Source organism: Pan troglodytes, chromosome 11 (genome assembly GCF_028858775.2).
Source record: "Pan troglodytes isolate AG18354 chromosome 11, NHGRI_mPanTro3-v2.0_pri, whole genome shotgun sequence".
Taxonomy (NCBI): domain Eukaryota; kingdom Metazoa; phylum Chordata; class Mammalia; order Primates; family Hominidae; genus Pan; species Pan troglodytes.
This window is the reverse complement of record NC_072409.2, coordinates 43,203,283-43,224,988: the sequence shown is the minus strand read 5'-3', so window position 1 is coordinate 43,224,988 and position 21,706 is coordinate 43,203,283. Positions and strand designations below refer to the sequence as shown.

The 21,706-nt window shown below is 38.0% G+C and overlaps 1 protein-coding gene and 1 pseudogene across 16 annotated transcripts in view; one reads left to right on the top strand and one right to left on the bottom strand.

Moving 5' to 3' along the window:
- Positions 1-21,706, bottom strand: part of FANCC (FA complementation group C) — a 218,832-nt gene that overhangs the window by 179,592 nt on the left and 17,534 nt on the right. For 2 of the 16 annotated variants that reach the window (XM_054658292.1, XM_054658293.1), the window contains exon 1: positions 13,381-13,612. The exons of 12 other annotated variants lie outside the window; for them this stretch is intronic. The gene's annotated coding sequence lies outside the window, so the exon portion shown is untranslated. Of the gene's footprint in view, positions 1-13,380; positions 13,665-21,706 lie in introns of those variants that run through there. 2 more of the 16 variants (XM_024345772.2, XM_054658294.2) reach the window with 2 other exon arrangements.
- LOC104007944 (ATM interactor-like) lies at positions 13,856-17,007 on the top strand (annotated as a pseudogene).

The following is a 21,706-nucleotide window of genomic DNA, read 5'->3' as shown; positions in this document are numbered from 1 at the left end:
AAACTTATTCTACGGCAAACTCTAGAGTAGCCACTAAAAAAAAAAATTCAAAAAGAATAGTGAAAACATCATTAAAGAAATTAAAATGCTACATTATGAAATATTCACTTACAGGCATGAGTTACTACTCATGCCTGTAATCCCAGCACTTTGAGAGGCCAAGACAGAAGGATCACTTGAGCCCAGGAGTTTGAGACTGGCCTGGGCAACAAAAAATCTCTACAAAAAAATTAAAAAATTGGCTGGGTATGCTGGCTTACACCTGTAATCCCAGAACTCTGGGAGGTAAAGGCAGGCAGATCACTTGAGGCCAAGACTTAAGAGACTAGCCTGGCCAACATGGTGAAACCCCTTGTCTCTACTAAAAATACAAAAATTAGCTGGGCATGGTGGTGCATGCTTGCAGTCCTAATCACTCAGGAGGCTGAACCATGAGAATAGTTTGAGCCCGGGGACAGAGGTTGCAGTGAGCCGAGCTCACATCACTGCACTCCAGCCTGGGTGACAGACCAATACTCTGTCTCAAGAAAAAAAAAGAAAAAAAAATCAAAAATAGAAAAATTAGCCAGGTGTGGTGGTGCATGCCTGTGGTCCCAGTTTCATGGGCAGCAAAGGAAGGAGAATCACTTGAGCCCAGGAGGTCAACAGTGGCAGTGAGCCATGTCCATGCCACTGCACTCCAGCCTGGGCAAGAGAGTGAGACCCTGTCTAAAAAAAAAAAAAAACAGATAATATTTACTTAAAAGAGCGTAATAAAAGGAGAAACAGAGTTACAAAAAAAAGACAAGAGATATACAGAAAAAGTAAAAGTTCAGACATAAAGCCAACTATGTCAATAATATCATGGATGTGAGTGGAATAAACAATCCCATCAGGCTGGACACGGTGGCTCACACCTGTAATCCCAGCACTTTGGGAGGCCAAGGTGGGTGGATCACTTGAGGTCAAGAGTTCAAGACCAGCCTGGCTAACATAATGAAACGCTGCTTTACTAAAAATACAAAAATTAGCTGGCTGTGGTGGCAGGTGCCTGTAATCCCAGCTACTCGGGTGGGTGAGGCAAGAGAATCGCTTGAACCTGAGAGGCGGAGGCTGCAGTGAGCAGAGATCGTGCCATTGCACTCCAGCCTGAGTGGCAGATCAAGACTCTGTCTCAAAAAAAAAAAAAAAAAAAAAAAAAATTCCCATCAAAAGACAAAGATTGTCAGACTTTAAGAAAACATGATCTAACTATATGCTGTCTATAGAAGACACACTTTAGAGTGAAAAATACAAACAGATTGGAAGTAAAAGGATAGAAAAGATATGTCATGCAAACATACAAAAACAAGAAACTTAATTGTGGCTATACTGATATTAAAAAAACAAATTTTAAAACAAAAAGTTATTAGAGATGGAGAGGGACATTTTGTTAATCATAAAACGGTCAATCCATCAGGAAGATACAACCATTATAAACATACACAACTAAGGACCAAAATTCATGAAGCAAAAATTGACAGAAAGGGAGAAACAGACAATTGAATATTAATAGCTGGAGACTTCAAACTGTCATTTTCAGTGATAGATAAAATAACTAGAAAGAAGATCAACAAGAAAACAGAACACTTGAATAACACTATAAACCAACTAGATCTAACTTACGTCTATAGAATTCTCCACCCAATAGTATATACATTTTTCTTAAGAACACATGGAATATTCTAAACAGATCATATGCTAGGTCATAAAATGAGTCTTCATATATTTAAAAGAACATTAGTAATATAACAAATGTGCTCTGATGACAAAAAAAGCAATTAAAAATAAATGCAGGAAGTTTCAAAGGAAATTCACAAATGTGGAAACTGAACAAGGCACTACTAAATAACCAGCTGGCCCAAAGGAGGAAAAACATGCTTTGGGACAAAGATAAGCTGCCAGTAACTGATCCTAAAGAGAGGATTATAGAAAAGCTGCCTGACAGAAATTCAAAATACTTGTTTTAAGGAAATTTGGCTAACTTCAATAAAGTAGAGAAAAACAATTCAGAAATTCATCAGAGAAATTTAACAGAGAGATTGAAATAATTTTTAAAAATCAAACAGAAATCCAGGAGCTAAAAACTACAATGAACAAAATAAAAAATCCAACAGAAAGCATCAATAGCAGAATTGTTCAATTAGAGGAGTATCAGAGAATTCAAAGACAGGTTAATTGAAAATACGTAACTAAAGGTGAAAAAGGAAAAAGGAATGAAGTTACAGGATTTATGAGTAACATCTAAAGAGCAAATATGTGGGTCACTGGTGTTCAAGGGGGAACCCTGAAAAAGAGAAAGTATTAGAAAGCTTATTAAAGAAATAATAACAGAAAGTATTTCAAACCTGGAGAAAGCTATAGCTATCCACGTACAGGAAGATCAAGGGCATCCAGTCAGATTTAATCCAAATAACACTACCCCACAACATATTATAATCAAAATGTCAAAGATCAAGCACAAAGAGAGGGTCCTGAAAGCAGCAAGAGAAAAGAAGCAAATAATTTATAAGGGAGTACTAATATGCCTAACAAGAGACCTCTAAGCAGAAACATTGTCCTGAAGAAATTCAAAGTCCTAAAGAAAAAAAAATTAAAACTATCAACCAGGAATATTACACCTACCAAAGCTGCACTTCAGAAATGAAGAAAAGAATAAAGACTTCTGGACGACAAAAGCTGATGGAATTCATCAGCACCAGACCTGTCTTACAAGAAATGCTAAAGGGAGTTCTTCAAGATGAAAGAAAAGGATAGCAATGAGCAACACAAAAACATCTGAAAGTATATAACTCACTGATAAAAGCAAGTACACAGTCAAATTCTGAAGTCTCTAATACTGTAATGGTGGTATGTACATCATATATTTTTTTAAGAAGGTTAAGACAACACAATTAAAAATAATAGCTACGATAATTTGTTAGGGGACATGCAATATAAAAAGATATAAATTTTGACACCAAAAACTCAAAATGGGGGAGTGGAGTTAAAGAGTATTTTCTTTTCGATCAAAGTTAAGTTGCTATCAGTGTAAAATAACCTTTTATAACTATAAGGCATACTTTTATAAGTCCCATGGTAACCACAAAGCAAAAGCCTATAATAGATACACTAAAAATAAAGAGCAAAGAATCAAAATATACTACTAGAGAAAATCACTTAACCTCAAAGGAAGAAAGAAAGAAAAAAAGAATCTACAAAACTAGAAAAAAATTAATAAAATGACAGTAGTAAATCCTTACCTACCAATAATTACTTTGAATGTAAATGGATTAAATTATCCAATTAAAAGACACAGAGTAGCTAAATGGATTTAAAAAAAAAAGAAAACAAGACCCAACTATATACTGCCTACAAAAGACTTGCCTCACCTATAAGGATACACATAGACTGAAAGTAAATAAATGGAAAAAGATACTTCACACAAATGGAAACCAAAACAGGAGTGGCTATACTTATATCAGATAAAATAGACTTTAAGTCAAAATCTGTAAATAGAGACAAAGAAGGTCATTATATTAATATATGATAATGGGGTTGGTCAATTCAGCAAAAGGATATGTTACATATTTAGGTGCTCTGATGTTGGGTAAATGTATATGCACCCAATGTCAGAGCACCTAAATACATAAAGCCAATATTAATAGATCTCAAGAAACAGACAGATTGTAACACAATACTAGTAGAAGAGTTTAACACCCTATTTTCAGCAATGGACAGATCATTTAGACAGAAAGTCAACAAAGAAACATCAGATATGAACTGTACCCTAGACCAAATGGACCTAACAAACATTTACAGAACATTCTATCCAACAGGTACAGAATACACATTCTTCTCAACTGCACATCAATCATTTTCCAGTATAAATCATATGTTAGGCCACAAAATAAGTCTTTTAAATTTAAGAATATCAAAATCTTGTCAAGTATCTTTTCTGACCACAATGGTATAAAACTAGAAATCAATAAAAGGGGAAACCTTGAAAACTTTACAAATACATAGAAATTAAACAACATGCTCCTAAACAATGAGTTAATGAATAAATTTAAAGAGAAATTTAAAAATTTCCTGAGACAAATGAAAATGTAAACATAACATACCAAATCCTATGGGATAGAGCAAAAACAATTCTAAGAGGGAAGTTTATAGCAATAAATGCCAACTCTCAAAAATAACCCAAAGCCCAAACTTTGAGAATGATCTATTAAATGCAAATACCCTGAGAAAGGATATCCCTTTTATTAAACATTCATTAATATTTTATGAGAAACTTGTTTTGTTGTTGTTTTGTTTTGAACAGATGGCTCTTCCTCTGTTGCCCAGACTGGTGTGCAGTGGCACAATCATAGCTCACTACAGCCTCAAACTCGTGGGCTCAAGGGATCCTCCTCCTCAGCCTCCCCAGGGGCTGGGACTACAGGTGCATGTCACCACACCCAGCTGGACTTGTTGATAGTTAGTAAAGGTTGTTAGGCACCATACCATATCTGGCAATGACAAAAGGTGAATGAGACAGGTGCCAGTGACAGGCAAAATGAGAAGATGCCAAAGACAAATTCTGCCTAGAGTCAGCTTGGGTTACTCCAAAACATTTAGCCTGCCATTTCTGCAACATTCAGCTCTTCAAGATGGCACACAGGACCAATAAGGCAGCCTCTGCTATTTATTACAGAGCATTGACCAAATTACTTACTACTCTGTGGCTGTCACCCTGATTCTGAACCCACTCTTCAAAGTTTTGTTTGAAACACTTTCTTTCTCAAAGACCACTTTTTTTATGAAAATACAGGCTTACCCTAAATTTGTACAAACATAAAAGGGTATACTTTACTCACTATGTTCCAATTATAATATTACATGCAAGCAAATAACTCACTTTACAAAAAATAAAAATTTAATGAATGGAAGCAGCTTAATTATTTCCAGCTGCCAGTAGGCATAAAGTCAGATATTTTCCAAAAACACAAACAGCCACTTATGACTCACCTGTGCCTCTTTCTTTTCATCTAATAAATGTCAGCATAACAGAGTGATTAAGAAGGCTGACTTGGAGGCAGACTGCCGAAGTTTGAATCCCTACTCTATAACATACTAGCTATGTGACCTTGGGAAGTTATTTTGCCAGTCTATGCCTCCGTTTCTGTATCTGTAAAATGGGAAAAACCTAGTAGGGTTGCTGTGAATAATAAAATACATTAATTACACAGAAAGCACTTAGAATTGTGCCTGGTACATTTTAACACCCATTCAATGTCAGTTATTATCATTAGTTATTGTATTTCTAAGTAGAAACCAATGTCTTTCTCCAAGAGTCCTCTACTAGCTAGAAATAATCTCTCTTGGCAAGCCTAAACACCTGTCGGCAAAACTGTTCACAAAAGCAACGGAGTCAACAGAGAGAATAAGCATTAATGTCCTGAACGGGCTGTGCATCACACAGCCCGAAAGCCCCAAAGTTGTTTACTTTACTACCCCACAAATATTAGAGTCAGAGGTTTCAAGATTTTGCTAAGCCAGTTCCTACTACATTCACAGTATGTTAATATGAGATGGATAAGACAGTTTGGTCGGCTGTCAAGTCATGAGTTGTATAAACACTAGTACGCAACAAAATGACTGTTAAAAGTCATGTGGTTCCTATTGGTCATATTAAATTATACTTGAAGACTTTTGCTTTTCTAGCTGCAAATAACTGGGAAAAGAGTGTACTTGAGAGCAAGACTCAAATTTAAATAAACTGTAAATTTCTCAACATCTTGGAAACTTCAGTTCAGCCTCTTTTTATGTGCAAGACTAAACTCAGTACAGTTTATAATTTGAAATCCAAACATATCACTAGCATACTGGGTTCTAATCTCAGCTCTGATCCACACAGCACTATTAACAGTATGGCCCAAAATATTTCACTTCCCTCTAAATGAAAAGCACAATGATATGTACCAGTCTTACCAGACAAAAAAAAGATTAAATGAGATAAATATTAACAACAGCAGTTGTAGCTGTTAATAAATAACACAGGAAAGTATCATTTACTTGAACTCTAAGACTCCTCTCTCTCTCTCACACACACACACACACACACACACACACAAACATATGCATGCGCACACGCACAGAGAGAGACACACACACACAGAAAAAATAAATCTGAGCCAAGGAATAAGGGAGAAAGCATAAAAAGGAAATAATTTAATGGTTCTTCTAAATAGTGAAAAAAAAGATTTTGATATCTAGAAGAACATGAAGATAAATAAAATGGTATGTTGCCAAAGAGAAGGATTGTGCAAAAAAATCATAGACATGTAATAAATAACATCAAGGAATTGAGAAAGAAATAATTTATTTCTCAGTCAGAACCAAAAATGAAGTCTCTATGTAATTAGGAGCCCTAGGGAGAATATAACTATGATGGAATAAATCTCACCCAACAGACTTGGCTGAGATAATATTATAAATTATTATAATACTATAAACTAAACAAACTAATATCCAAAACAGCAAACTGAAAATAGAATGCCATAAATTATATGGAGTTTTACACTTAACATTAGTACAGCTTATGTACTTTTTGTATATCACAATAAAAAAGCAAAAATAATAATGCCAATAATAGATGTGAATAAACAATATACATATCAAGAAACATGGATTTCTTCTTTCAACAAACATCTACTAAATGCTGACTAAATGAAAAATAACACTACAAGTCAAAAAAGCAGAGTGAAACCACTTTTGACTATAAAATCAGTGATTAAAAAATACTTCACAGATTGCTTGAGCCCAGGAAGTTGAGGCTGCAGTGAGCTATGATTATACCACTGCACTCCAGCCTGGGCAACAGGGCAAGATCCTGCCTTGAAAAAAAAAAATTCCCAGTACTGGCAAGAATACAGTTAAACAGCCACTCATATGCAGGTTTCTGGTAATGTAATTGGTCCAAGTTTTCTGAAAGATAATCAGAGAAGTATATCAAAAAACTCTGAATGTGTTTATACCCTTTCACTCATTAATCCACTTCTAGGAATTTAGTGTAAGGAAATAACCAGAGATGTACATGATTGATATAAAAGGATGTTCACTGCATATTTACAATAGTAAAAAACTGCTAACAATCTATATCTCCAACAATAAGCAATGAATTATATAATTTGTAATACAGCCATATGAAGGAACTTAAGCCATTAGTCTAATTTCAGAAAAATATGACTTAATGGTACGGAAAACTGCTTATGTTAGACTTAAATGTAAGACTATAAAAAGCTATATACGATATGATTGCAATTTTCTTCTATACACACAAACATATACATATACAACCAAAAACTGGAAAGCAAACACCACAATGTTAACAACAGTTTTCTTTGTGTAATGCCAGATTATTTTATTGTACTTATTCATTAATTTATAAATTTCCTATAATAATCATGTATTATTTTTGTAACCAGTGCAGTGATCTTTGTGGTTAAACACAAAATGCCTTTTCCAAGCCAACTAGGGAAATTCCATTCCCTTGTCAGTGACTGTATCCTAGGCCAATACGTGGAGATGTCTGGTGTAGGGGCTTCCAGGAAAGATTTCCTTGCTCCTTACAGGGAAAACAAGAGAAGAACTGTTTTCTTTTGAATACTGTCATGACCGGTATGATTTATTTATCATTCAATCATTTACCTAAAAACACCTACTATGCAGCAGGCACTGTGGCTAATGAAAAGATGTAATTTTTAATCTTTGAAACATTTTATATAGACTGGAAAACACACAACTGAGTGGGGTAGCAGATATGCAAACAAAAATTCCAATAATAATGTGAAATTGATCTAATGGCAGCACACACGCATAACGTGGGGGCACAAAGATTTCACAAACCAGAAGAGTCTTGAGGGCTGATTACTGTTCAAGCAAAGAAAAGGGGAGCATCATCAGACCCAGTGTCCAGCCACAGCACTTTCCTGGCACGTGCAAAGGCTCAGAGTTTAGCGAGGCATGGTGGCGAGCACCTGCAGTATTCTTCACAATTTAATTTTTAAAAGGTAATATGAACATATCTTTATAAATCATCTTAAACACTAAATAATTTGCTCCTGAATTCTGTATCTCATTTATATATAAATACATCAACTATACTAAGGTTATTAGAGGAAGCAAATAGCTTCCTCCTTAAGGGAATTTCTCAATCCACCAAAATAATAATTATTATTATTTTATAGCAGCTATCACTTACATGATGCTTATTCTATGCCAAGGACAATTATAAGCACCGTAAACTTATCTCAGTCCCCACAATCCCACTATACAGGTGTGGAAACTAAGGAAAAGAGAAGTAAATATCTTGCCCAAATATCTTGCCCAAGGTTACATATCATGTACGAGATGGAGCCACTCACCAAGAAACATACCATGTGCTCATCCACATGGTATGTCAGTTTTTTATTGTTTTTTGTTGTTTTTATCCATAAGTCAGTTTTTTGTTGTTTTTATCCATATCAAAAGCAAAAATTTTCAACAACCTCAACCTAAACTTAAGGAGGAACTATCATTTTTTCTAAGCATGTGCATTCCTCATTTATGTTCACATTGGCTAATTCCTCCCTCAAGTCTCTCTATCCAACATCATCCATATCAGCAGTCTCCTTCTAAGATCCTCAGTGGATCCTTCCAGCTGTCAGAGGCAATGCCTCTGTCTGCTGTTTATATTTACACATCCAAAGTTTACCCACTCAAACTTTTGTGGGGAAACCACAGACAATGTCTGCCTCTGCCAAAGGATAAAGGGAGAAAAATGCTTTCCATAGAGTTAAAAGAATTCCATTTGTCAAATCAATCTGATGATGCTGGATGAACTGAACATTTCCATCTGACTACCTTACCACCTGCTATTTAATATGAAATTACATAATTTCCCAAGTGGAAACCATTCAAATTGCTCTTCAAGGAATTAAACTAGAAAATTCTCTTTTTTGTGTACAACAAAAAGGCAGGCATGTTCTAGACAGGAGCTGCACAGAGTAGTATTTCTGCAATTTTTTTTCCTGAACAAAACTGTATTTCTGTTCTGTTGCATAAAAATTCAAGATACTTATCCAAGATAAGGAATTTGGTATGGACTTTTTTTTACCACTGCCATATGGTAGTAAAATCAGTTTTTCTAGCTGATAAGGAACCCCTGTTCTCCCAAACTGAATTCATAATTTATCCCAAGACCTCTGAAATTTTATTTATCAGCAACAGATTCATGATCCCAGTTCTTAATAATCTCTGTACAGAACAAGTACTTCTGACATTAAAATAAAATGTTATAATTTAATATTAATATTAATAAACGGAATAATTATTTCTTTTATCTAAAAACATTCTTGCTTTCTCTAAAACACAGGCTGTTTCAGCAATAATAATTTGTAAAGCAGGATTTTATTTACAATTTCATTATCCAAGTCGATCATGTTTGTTCTATATAACATGATGCCTTTACCAAGACCATATATAGGAGAAAATTAAACTTGGTATGGCTAGTATAATAACTATTTGTTACAGCAGATCTTAAGAGTTATATATGTCAAGGTATTTTCTTTACCTGCCCAGCTACTTGAAAACCGCTAGGCTATTCTTTGAATAGGCTTTGACTGTGACTTAACCTTAGCATGCACTGATGCAAATTCTATTGACAAGCCATACTTTAATACAAGTGTCCATGGTTTTGTGTTTTATATGGATTTACATGGATTTCTTTTTATTTGTTCTTATAGGTCAACTGAGTCCCAGCACTTGGCTCATGCATTCAGCATGTTTCACTCTGGCCCCTGACGTCTTGGTTACCAAGCTCTTGCCAGGGGAAATTTCCTATGCTCTTCCATCTTGATTAGTTTGTTGATAATCTGAATCCAGTGCTTCTATTTGATCAGACATAGGGCATTTCACTTTTTTTTTTTTTAAATTTCCAATGACTCTTCTCTTTGTTCACTGTTTCCTGTTTCCTTTAAGAGTCTCATTTCAGACCAGGCTTGGTAGTGCAAGCGTGTAACCCCAGTACTTAGGGAGGCTGAGATGGGAGGATCACTTTAGCCCAGGAGTTCTGAGACCAGCTCAGTTAACAGTGAGACCCCATCTTCACAAAAAAACAGACAAACAAAAATTAGCCAGGTGTGGTGACACACACCAGTAGTCCTAGCTGCTTGGGAGGCTGAGGAGGGAGGGCTGCTTGAGCCCACGAGTTTGAGGCTGCAATGAGCTACGGATCATGCCACTGCACTCCAGCCTAGACAAAAGAGCAAGACCCTGTCTCTAGAAATAATGATAATAGGAAGAGTATCATTTCAATCTACTACTTTTATATTTTATTACTCTGTTTTCTATAGTTTTTCAGAGTTACTACATAAGGTTCAGACTTAAAAATTTTTTTCTGAACTTTTAAAATACCTGATTAGGTAAGTAATGCTCAGAAGCACATATAATTCTAATAAATAGCACTATCTATCTGTCTCCTGCCAGTAACAGTATATATAAATTAACAGGTATGATTTTTACACAATCACGGAGTATTTGCACAACCAGTGGCTGGAGTAAGAACTGAAAAACCACACAACTGAACCTTGAAGAAGTGCGCGTGAGTATAGTATATAGAAATCATACCACAAAAAGGTAGTCATCTTTCACACTTGTATTTCACGGGGGAATAATAATTTCATGTATCATCATCTACAGGCTTATGATTGAGCTAAAATTCTAAATGATTCTTCTCCACAAAATTAATATAAATTCAAATCATATTAATACATTAATACATTCTCTATTGTTCATTCAAATTTTTAAAAATTTGTTTTAGTTTTTAACCATAACTGTATGATATTTTATTGACTGACTGAGACAGGGTCTTGCTCTGTCACCCAGGCTGGAGTACAGTGGTGCTATCATGGCTCACTACAGCCTTGACCTCCAAGGCTCAAAGGATCCTCCTACCTCAGCCTCCCAATGGCTGAGACTATAGGCACATGCCACCATGCCTGGCTAATCTGATATTATTTTTATATTTTGTGGAGACAGGGTCTTGCTATGTTGCCCAGGCTGGTCTCAAACTCCTGGGCTCAAGTGATCCTCCCGCCTCAGCCTCCCAAAGTGCTGGGATTACAGACATGATCCATTGTGCCCAGCCACACGTTTTAGAATAGAAATCAGACATGCCTGAGGCTTACGTCTTCTGAAAGACTGATTCCAGAAAATTGGTCTTCATGTCATCCAACCTTGCAGTAAACTCTAAAAAACGTTTGGCAATTGTTGTGAATCAGTTAATTCTACCTCCTGAGTAGGCACACATGTCACTGGGTTCCAGAAGAGTAATGTTCAAGCAGTGGAAGGGTGATTGACCAAAACCATATAAAACCCCATTAGAAGTGATAAGGGTGCTTCTCTTGCCATGCAAATCCATCCTTTGGGGAACTCTGGGGGACCTGAGAAACAATACTTCTGTCTGGGATCATATATGCTCCATCTTGATCCACAGATTCCCAAGTCTTTTGCCATTAGGGAAACTGAGGATCTTCCAAGTATAACCAATGATATCTTTCTGTCAGCAATATCACTATTCCATTGTGATCAACACGAACATTAATCCTCAGATCTAAGAAGCCCTATTACTCCCAAGAAGGAGATCTTGAAAAAGGGATTTGAGTAGAGTAGTTTATTTGGACAGTAAAGGGAACACCATTAAGAAAGTAGAGAAGTGACACAGGGAATCACAGCCAATGAAAGGAGGGTTATTAAGCCAACTACCAGAGTGGGTAGGTAACCAGAGCTCAGTCCAACAAGACCTCTGGAAAATGGGACAAAACACACTCCTCTGAAGTAAAATACACAGTAAAACTGCAGAAACTAAAGGCAAAGAGGAAATCCTAAAAGCAGACAGAGATTATAAAAAGACAAATTACTTTCAAGGGAACACTGCTAAGAAGAGGAGGCAAAGACACAAAAAGAAAATCATAAGCCAATATCCCTGATAAACTTAGATGCAGAAGTCCTCACTCAACACAACACTAGCAAACAGAATTCAACAACACATAAAAAAAAATCACATATCATGATCAAATGAAATTTACCCCTGGGTTGTAAGGATGATTCAACATATGCCAATCTATGAAGATGATATACCACATTAACGGAACCAAGAATAAAAATCATATGATCATCTCAATAGATGCAGAAAGAGCACTTGACAAAATTCGACATCTTTCATGATAAAAAAAAACTGTCAACAAATTAGGTATAGAAGGAATGTACATCAACACAAGGCCATCTGTGACAGACCCACAACTAACCATACCGACTGGGAAAAAGTTAAAAGCATTTTCTCTAAAATCAGGAACAATACAACGAGGTCCACTCTTACCACTTCTATCCAACACAGCACTGGAAATCCTATCCAGAGCAATTAGGTAAGAGAAAGAAAGAAAGGGCATCCAAACTGGAAAGGAGGAAGTTAAACTGTCTATGTTTACAGATGACACAGTACATAGAAAACCCTACAAATTCCACTAAAAAAAAACTATTAGAACTAATAAATGAATTCAGTCAAGTTGCAGGATATAAAATCAACAAACGAAAATCATTAGTGTTTCTATACACCAAATATTAATAGCAAACTATCTGAAAAATAAATCAAGAAAGCAATCCCATTTACAATACCTGCCAAAAAAAAGAAATAAAATACTTAGGTATAAATTTAACCAAGGATGTGAAAGATCTCTACAATGAAAACTATAAAATATTGAAAAAAATTGAAGACACACAAAAAATGGGAAGATACCCCATGTTCACAGATTGGAAGAATTCGTATCTTTTAAAAGTCCGTTAAAATTTGTATGGAGGCTGGGCACAGTGACTCATGCCTGTAATCACAGCACTTTGGGAGGCCGAGGCAGGTGGATCACCTGAGGTCAGGAGTGCGAGACCACCCTGGCCAACATGGCGAAACCCCGTCTCTACTAAAAATACAAAAATTAGCTGAGGATAGTGGCAGGCGCCTGTAGTCCCGGTTACTCGGGAGGCTGAGGCAGGAGGATCCCTTGAACCCAGGAGGTGGAGGATGCAGTGGGCCAAGATCGCGCCACTCCAGCCTAGGTGAGAGAGTGAGACTCTGTCTCAAAAAAAAAAAAAAAAAAAAAAATATATATATATATATATATATACATATATATATATATATATATAAAGACCCCAAAGAGCCAAAGCAATCTTGCGTCAAAAAAACAAAGCTAGAGGCATCAATCTTACCTGACTTCAAAATATACTACAAAGCTATAGTAAGCAAAACAGTAGAGTACTGACATAAAAACACACAGACAAATGGAACAGAAAAGAGAACCCACTTACAGTCAACTGATTTTTGACAAAGGCGCCAAGAACACACACTGGGGAAAGGACAGTCTCTTCAATGAATGGTGTTCAAGAAAACTGGATATCCACATGCAGAAAAACGGAAGTAGACCCTATCTCTCACCACTTAGAAAAATCAACACAACTGCGAGCTGGGCCTGGCCGCCCTGCGGGAGCCATGGCGGCCTCGGAGGCGGAGGCGGCGGCGGCGGCGGCGGCGGGGTCCGCGGCTCTGGCGGGGTCCGCGGCTCTGGCGGGGTCCGCGGCTCTGGCGGCGGGTGCCCGCGCCGTCCCGGCGGCCACGAGAGGAGCCTCCGCCGCCGCCTCGGGCCCGTGGGTGCCCCCGGGACCCCGACTGAGGGGCAGCCGGCCGCGGCCCGCGGGGGTGACGCAGCAGCCCGCGGCCTCCGTGCTGGCGGGGGAGCTGATCCAGCAGTAGGTGAGCGAGCTGTCCCAGGCCACATGGCCCAACATCCTGCGCACCGTGCGCGGCTGCCACAAGATCCTGCCCAACAGACCCGCGCTCAACATGCACCTGGTCAAGAGCCACCGCATGCAGTATAGCATAGTCAATCCAATAATAAGAAAAGATTTGAAAACTGTACCGAAATTCTACTGTTGTCCAATCGAAGGCTGCCCCAGAGGCCCTGACAGACCATTTTCTCAGTTTTCTCTCGTAAAACAGCACTTTATGAAAATGCATGCTGAGAAGCAGCACAAATGTAGTAAGTGCAGCAATTCGTACGGTACAGAATGGGACCTGAAAAGACTTGCAGAGGACTGTGGCAAGACCTTCCGGTGCACATGCGGCTGTCCCTACGCCAGTAGAAAAGCATTGCAGTCTCACATCTACCGAACTGGCCACGAGATCCCTGCAGAACACAGGGACCCACCTAGTAAGAAAAGGAAAATGGAAAACTGTGCAAAACCAGAAGTTATCCAACAAGACCACTGAATCATTTAACAACCAACCAATCCCTAGACCAGACACTCAAGAACTAGAAGCTTCAGAAATAAAGCTAGAACCATCTTTTGAAGACTCTTGTGGCTCTAACACTGACAAGCAGACTCTTACAACACCACCGAGATATCCTCAAAAGTTGCTTTTACCAAAGCCCAAAGTGGCTTTGCTTAAACTACCCGTGATGCAGTTTTCTCTCATGCCTGTCTTTGTGCCTACAGCCGACTCCTCAGCCCAGCCTGTGGTGTTAGGTGTTGATCAGGGCTCTGCCACAGGGGCTGTGCACTTACTGCCTGCCCTTGTCAGTAGGAACCCTGATCCTCGGCCTAGATTCAGAGGCTTGCTCTCTTAAGGAGAGCCTACTTCTTTTCTAAATTGCTGATCCTGTTGCTGTTGAGCCAATAAGTACTGGTGTTCAAGTCAACTTGGGTAAAAGTCCATCTAATCCTTTACAAGAACTAGGGAACACGTCAGAAGAACAGCATTTCTTCAATCAACGTGCAGACAGATCTGTCTTATGCCTCACAAAACTTTATACCTTCTGCACAGTGGGCCACCGCTGATTCCTCTGTGTCGTCTTGTTCTCAAACTGATTTGTTGTTTGATTCTCAAGTGTCTCTTCCCATTAGTGTTCACATTCAGACATTTTTGCCCAGCTCTAAGTTAACTTCATCTATAGCTGCTCAGACTGATGCATTTATGGACACCTGTTTCCAGTCGGGTGGGGTCTCCAGAGAAACTCAAACCAGTGGGATACAAAGTCCAACGGATGACCATGTACAGATGGACCAAGCTGGAATGTGCAGAGACATTTTTGAGAGTGTTCATTCATCATATGTTGCTACAAGTAACATTATAAGCAACAGTTTAGTAGCAGAGATAGTAACTCATAGTTTGTTACCTCAGAATGAGCCTAAGACTTTAAATCAAGAGATTGAGAAATGTGCACCAATTATAAACTTCAGTGCACAGAACAGTATGCTTCCTTCACAGAACATGACAGATAATCAGACCCAAACCATAGATTTATTAAGTGATTTGGAAAACATCTTGTCAAGTAATCTGCCTGCTCAGACATTGGATCATCATAGTCTTTTGTCTAACACAAATCCTGGACCTGACACCCAGCTCCCATCTGGCCCAGCCCAGAACCCTGGAATCAATTTTGATATTGAAGAGTTCTTTTCGGCCTCACATATCCAGACTCAAACTGAAGAGAGTGAACTTAGCACCATGAACACCGAGCCAGTCTTGGAGTCACTGGACACAGAGACTCAAACGGACTTCTTACTCGCAGATACCTCTGCTCAGTCCTACGGGTGTAGGGGAAATTCTAACTTCTTAGGCCTTGAGATGTTTGACACACAAACACAGACAGACTTAAACTTTTTCTTAGACAGTAGCCCTCATCTGCCTCTGGGAAGTATTCTGAAACACTCCAGCTTTTCCATGAGTACTGATTCATCTGACACAGAGACACAAACTGAAGGAATCTCCACTGCTAAAGATATACCTGCTCTAGAAAGCAAAGTTCAGTTGAACAGTATAGAAACACAGACCATGAGTTCTGGGTTTGAAACCCTGGGGAGCTTGTTCTTCACCAACAACGAAACTCAAACAGCAATGGACGACTTTCTTCTGGCTGATATGGCCTGGAACATGATGGAGTCTCAGTTCAGCTCTGTAGAAACCCAGACTTCTGCGGAACCACACACAGTCTCCAACTTCTAAAACTAACAGTGGAGTCCATGTGTGAGACGGCATCTACCATTTCCTCTGGATTAAAACTACGGACAGGGGACAACAGTATTAATTCGATTGAATGTGGCTGATGATGCAGTTGCTTAGCTTCTTTGCAGTTCTTTGCCTTTTGTACTTGTAAACAGAAATTTGTGCATAAATGTGAGTGTATTATAAAGTTTGAGATGTTGATCTAAAAAAAAAGAAAAATCAACACAAAATGGGCTAAATGTAATACCCGAAATTATGAAACTACTAGAAGAAAACAGAGAAAATGCTTCATAATACTGGTCTTCGGGGCAAAGATTTTTTGGATAAGACCACAAAAGCAACAAAAGCAACAACAGACAAATGGAATTACATCAAACTAAAAAGTTTCTTCACAGCAAAGAAAATAACAGCGTGAAGAGACAACCTACAGAATGGGAGAAAATATTTGCAAACTATACATCTGAGAAGGTGTTAATATCCAGAATATATTATATAAGGAACTCAAACAGCTCAATACCAAAACAAAACAAAAAACAAAACAAAACAAAGCAAAACAAAAAAACCTGATCTTTTAAATGGTCAGAGGGACCTGAACCAACTTTTCTTCAAAGAAGACAAACAAATGGCTAGCAGTTATTTGAAACAATGCTCAACATCAGTAATCATCAGGGAAATACACATCAAAACCACAATAAGAGAGGATCACTTGAGGCCAGAGTTTGAGACCAGCCTAGGCAACAGAGCAAAACCCCATCTGTACAAAATAAAAAATTAGCCAGGCAGGATGGCGCATGCCTGTAGTCCTGGCTACTTAGGAGGCTACAGCAGGAGGATCTCTTGAGCCCCGGAGGTTGAGGCTACAGTGAGCTATGATCACGCCACTCATTCCAGCCTGGGCAACACAGTGAGACCCTGTATCAATTAAAAAAAAAAAAAAAGAGTACAATGGCTGTTGCCAGGGGCTGGCAGGAGGGGAAATTGAGAGGTGATAGTTAAAGGTACAAAGTTTCAGTCCTAAAAGAGAAGTAAATTTTGGAGATCTACTATATTGCATAGTGCCTATGGCTAACAATATTATGCTGTATAGTAAAAATGTACTAAAAGAGTAGAGCTTATGTTAAGTGTTCTTACCATACACAAAAAAATAACAAAAGGGGCAGGGGGAACTTTGGGAGGTGATGGGTATGTTTACAGTTTTGATGGTGGTGATAACTTCATGGGTATATACTTATCCACAAACTCATTGAGTTCTATAGATTAAATATGTACAACTTTTTATATATCAATCATATCTCAATAAAGTGATTTTAAAAATCAAAACAAACCTTTTAAATCTGAAAATATCAAGGATCTATTGCACAATATATTAAAACCTCTCTATCACACTCCAATTTAAAATGACTAAGGATCATGACCTAGACACACTAATTAAATGTAACAAGAGGTTTCATTGCCTGAAAAATAGAAAAGTAGTAAAGAGACAGATCCTCAAATGTCATGTCTTTGGATGACAAGGAAAACTTTGAAGAAATAGGTGGAAAAACTCAACAGATCTGAAAATAAATGTTGTTTTAAAAAATAATTATGTGGTTTTTATTTTAAAAAATTTATTGATATGTTCCCATACCAAATCCACAGAGCTTTGTTAGGCTTTTTTTTTTTAATCTAAGGGTAATTAATTTGAATTTTCCAACAGGGTTTCAGTAAAGCATAAATGAGGAAATTACATATATCTAATGGATTAGAATATTTCAAGTGTATGGATTTCGATATGAAGACAGAAAGTGGAGAAAAGGCAGGTAAGGTGTATTTAGTTAGCCAAACAAACACAGTCATGTGTTGGGACAACATTGGGCTGGCTTTACACCTAGAGTATACACCAAAATAAAGAACATCAAACATGAACACTGACATTCACACTCAAGATAGTCACAACTGGATTGAAGCGGGCTAGCTCTCATCTACAGAATACCGTTGATATGTCTAAAAATTTTCAAAATTGTAATGAAGTTCAAAGGCAACTCATGGCTTTTATATATTTAGGAATGGAGAAATGTCTCAGGACTCTGGTCAATCCTCTTGAAGAAACTCTTAAAATCTCTTTCATTTCAAACAATAACATTAGTCATAGTCACTGAACTTAAAATACAAACTAAAACTTCAGAGTGAGAAGTGTTACATAGTACAGCAGACTAAGTGGAGCACTTAACCCAGATTTGGGGTGTTGAGGAAAGTTTCCAGAAAAAGAGACCTGACACTGAGAACTGAACCATATGTGGGGGCTCACCAGGGGAACAGCAGACTGAGGCAAGAGGGACTTTCAGCAAAGTGTAGACTAACAATACAAAAGGCAATTGTTTAGAATCCTGCCCAAATCAGGGATGCCTCCTTTCTCTAGGCATCTACACTGACTTATAATAATGGAGATAAACATTTTAGGGCATCTAGAGATAGAGGCCAGCCAAAGGAATACACTACTGGTGCTTTTATATTTTGATCTCACCATTTTTTATCCCTCTGCTGGTGACTGGCCCACCTACATAGCATCTTCCCTTCCTCTCTCCCTCCCTCTCTTCCTTCCTTTCCCAAGGTTTTCAGGAAACTCGCTTTCTTAGAAGGAGATACAGATGCCCACAACTTCTGTTGGCATGTCTGGGCAACTGCTTCCAAATGAATGCTGACTCTTGTTACCTCTTCTGGAGAGAAAGGAAAGGCTGTGGTGGTATCTAATTACCTCCATTACTTTATTTGTGTAAGATTCATCAGACAGGCTCTCTACTTTGTAATAAAAACATTAAAACAACACCAAGCATAACTTCTACAAAAGGATTTCTCAAAAGAACCTGACAACTATTACATGTTTTCTCTCTTTGTAGAAATATGTATAATGTATTTTTTGGAAGAGGGGCACACAGATCTGAGTGTGGTTTACTAATGGACAACATGTCACAATAAAATTTCTCGCTTCTCACAAGAAAGGAAAGCATCATGATATGTTAAGTGTGAGGGGGACTTCTGGCTATAAAAGTACATTTTACCAAGACTGTCACCCTGCTCAAGCAAGTAGTAGATGGATTTAAAAGGACTTTACAAAACAGAGTAAGGACTCTGGACTTTATTCTAAGAGCAAAGGTAAGTCACTGGAGGATTTTTAGCATTAAAGTGATATTATCAGATTTGTGTTTCAGAAAAATCACACAAGCAATATAGAAAATGGACCACAAGGGGAGACAAGATCATACTGTAAGATGGAAGACCATCTTACAGTAACTGAGGCCTAGTCTAGTCACATGAAGGAATAGAGAAAAGCACCCAGATAAGAGATGCTTATCAGGGAGAACACATAGTATTTAGTGTTTAGATCAGACATAGTAAAAAAAAGGAATAGAGAGGAGGTAAAGATGTTGCTCAGGTTTCTGATTAGAGAACTAGATGTGTTATGCCACCATACACTGAAAGGGGCAACAAAGGAGTAGGAACATACTTGGATAAAAAGATAGGCTCAGCTTAGGGCATGGTGAGTACAAGAGACCTGGGGCATCTAAATGAAGAGGTCCAATAGGCAGTGGGTATGTGAGGAAGAGGTTAGGAAACAGGCCTGAGCTGAAGACATAGATGTAGAAACATCAACAGAGAGACAGTAACTAAAGCTATGGAAATGGATGAGATAACCCAGGGAGGATGAGAAAAGGTCTGGGCCAAGGACAATAGAGATATGGGAGCAAAGGATGGCTCAGCTGGCCTGTGAACATTCAATTGAAGAAAACGTCTTGTACCCAGGGAGAAGTGGCATGAGTTCTGCTGAGATCAATTAGCAGACCTGTAGCCCACCCATTCTGTTCTTAGCTGTCACTTCCAGGTTTAGTCTGCCATCTTCACAAAGACTACAGCCATCCAAAATAAATAAAAGCAGTCAAAACCAACTGGCAAAATCATTGTTCTAGTTTTATTTAGTAGATTTGAAGTGGATACCATCTGTGCAGCCAAGTAATATACAAATACAAGAAATCAATCTTGTACTACAAACGCAATCCAAAAGCCATATCAGGACAGCACAGACGTACAGTAACATCAGACAGAATTTCAAAGTGCTATAAAACACAATGATTCTACTTTTTGGTTGCAGGCTTTAAAAATACTACGGCATATATGGTTTTAAGATCCTAAATTGCAGTCATGTTCTTAAGCTAGTTTGTTTTTCTATTTAAGTGTTGACAGACAAAAAATACAGTTTTAGTCTAACACACCATTTACCTTACTTTTAACTTTATTTGAGCCTTAAGGGTACTCTTGCAAAGCAACAAAAATGTGCAGAACCGAGGTCAATTAATAACTAGTTTCGAAAATCTACTGAACTTTTAACTGCACAATATCAAAATCCCTATAATTTGTAATGAGCAATAAGAAACTTGAAATGTTTCCAGCTTTGTCTAGGATTTCCTCAAAGATGAAGAACATATTATTTTAAGAAACTGTATGTGGTTCCTCTGTATGTCACATATATAGTTCTTTACTAACAGTGACTCTATTGCTAGATACCCACATGTAGACTACATTTTAGTAAAAAGGTTCCAAATTCAGTACTGAAACTGTTATCCACATCTAACTGCCTTCTTGGAGCAAAACCTTGTTTTCTGAGCCCCAGAATAGGTTTTATCCCTTAGTCAATACTTAACCCTCTGTCAAATAAAAGTTACTAATGGTATCACAAATATACTGTATCTCTGCGGCCCTGCAGTGGCTCACACCTGTAATTCCAGCACTTTGGGAGGCTGAGGAAGGAGGATCGCTTGAGTCCAGGAGTTCAAGACCAGCCTGGGCAATATAGTGAGACCTCAGCTCTACAAAACATCAAAAAATTAGCCAGACATGGTGGCGCATGCCTGTGGTTCCAGCTACACGGGAGGCTGAGGTGGGAGAATTGTTTAAGCCTGGGAGGTCGAGGCCATAGTGAGCCATGTCCGCGTCACTGCACTCCAGCCAGGGAGACGGAGTGAGACCCTGTCTCAAATGCATGCGCACACACACACACACACACACACAAAATGGTATCTCTGTATACTCAAACTCATCTCCTCAAAGTCTGCCCATTTCTATCCATCATTGACTGGCAATGTATGTGTCATGGATGTCACACTTTTTACTATCAGAACTCCCAGAAGTAGGGACTTTATCAGTCATTTCTTTGTAAGGGTCTACACACAAAAGCCACTTGATATTAGTGGCCAGCCAATTCTATGGTCTCCCAAATATAGGGAATAAAAAAGGAAATAAGTTCCTTAATATCTTGTTTTATATTTAAAATTCAGCAAGTATCGTATTTACCCCCACCTTCCTCACCTCAGCCTTCTATCTCCATCCACTGAAAAACTGGATCATGAAATTTAAGCAGAAGGGAAATCTGGTAAGGATAAGATTAAGAAAAGGGAAGAAGTCTGAAGAATCCAAAATATGGAGGAGAAAATAAGAAAGAATGATCAAAGTAAAAGACTAAAAGGAAAATTTAAGCCAAAAATAATAAAAAGGAATAAAATACATAATAAAATACCTGATAAGGCAATGTCGGGTGACAACCAAGAAAAAGAAGTCTGTAGGAAATAAATACAATTTTTTTTTTTTTTTTCAGACAGT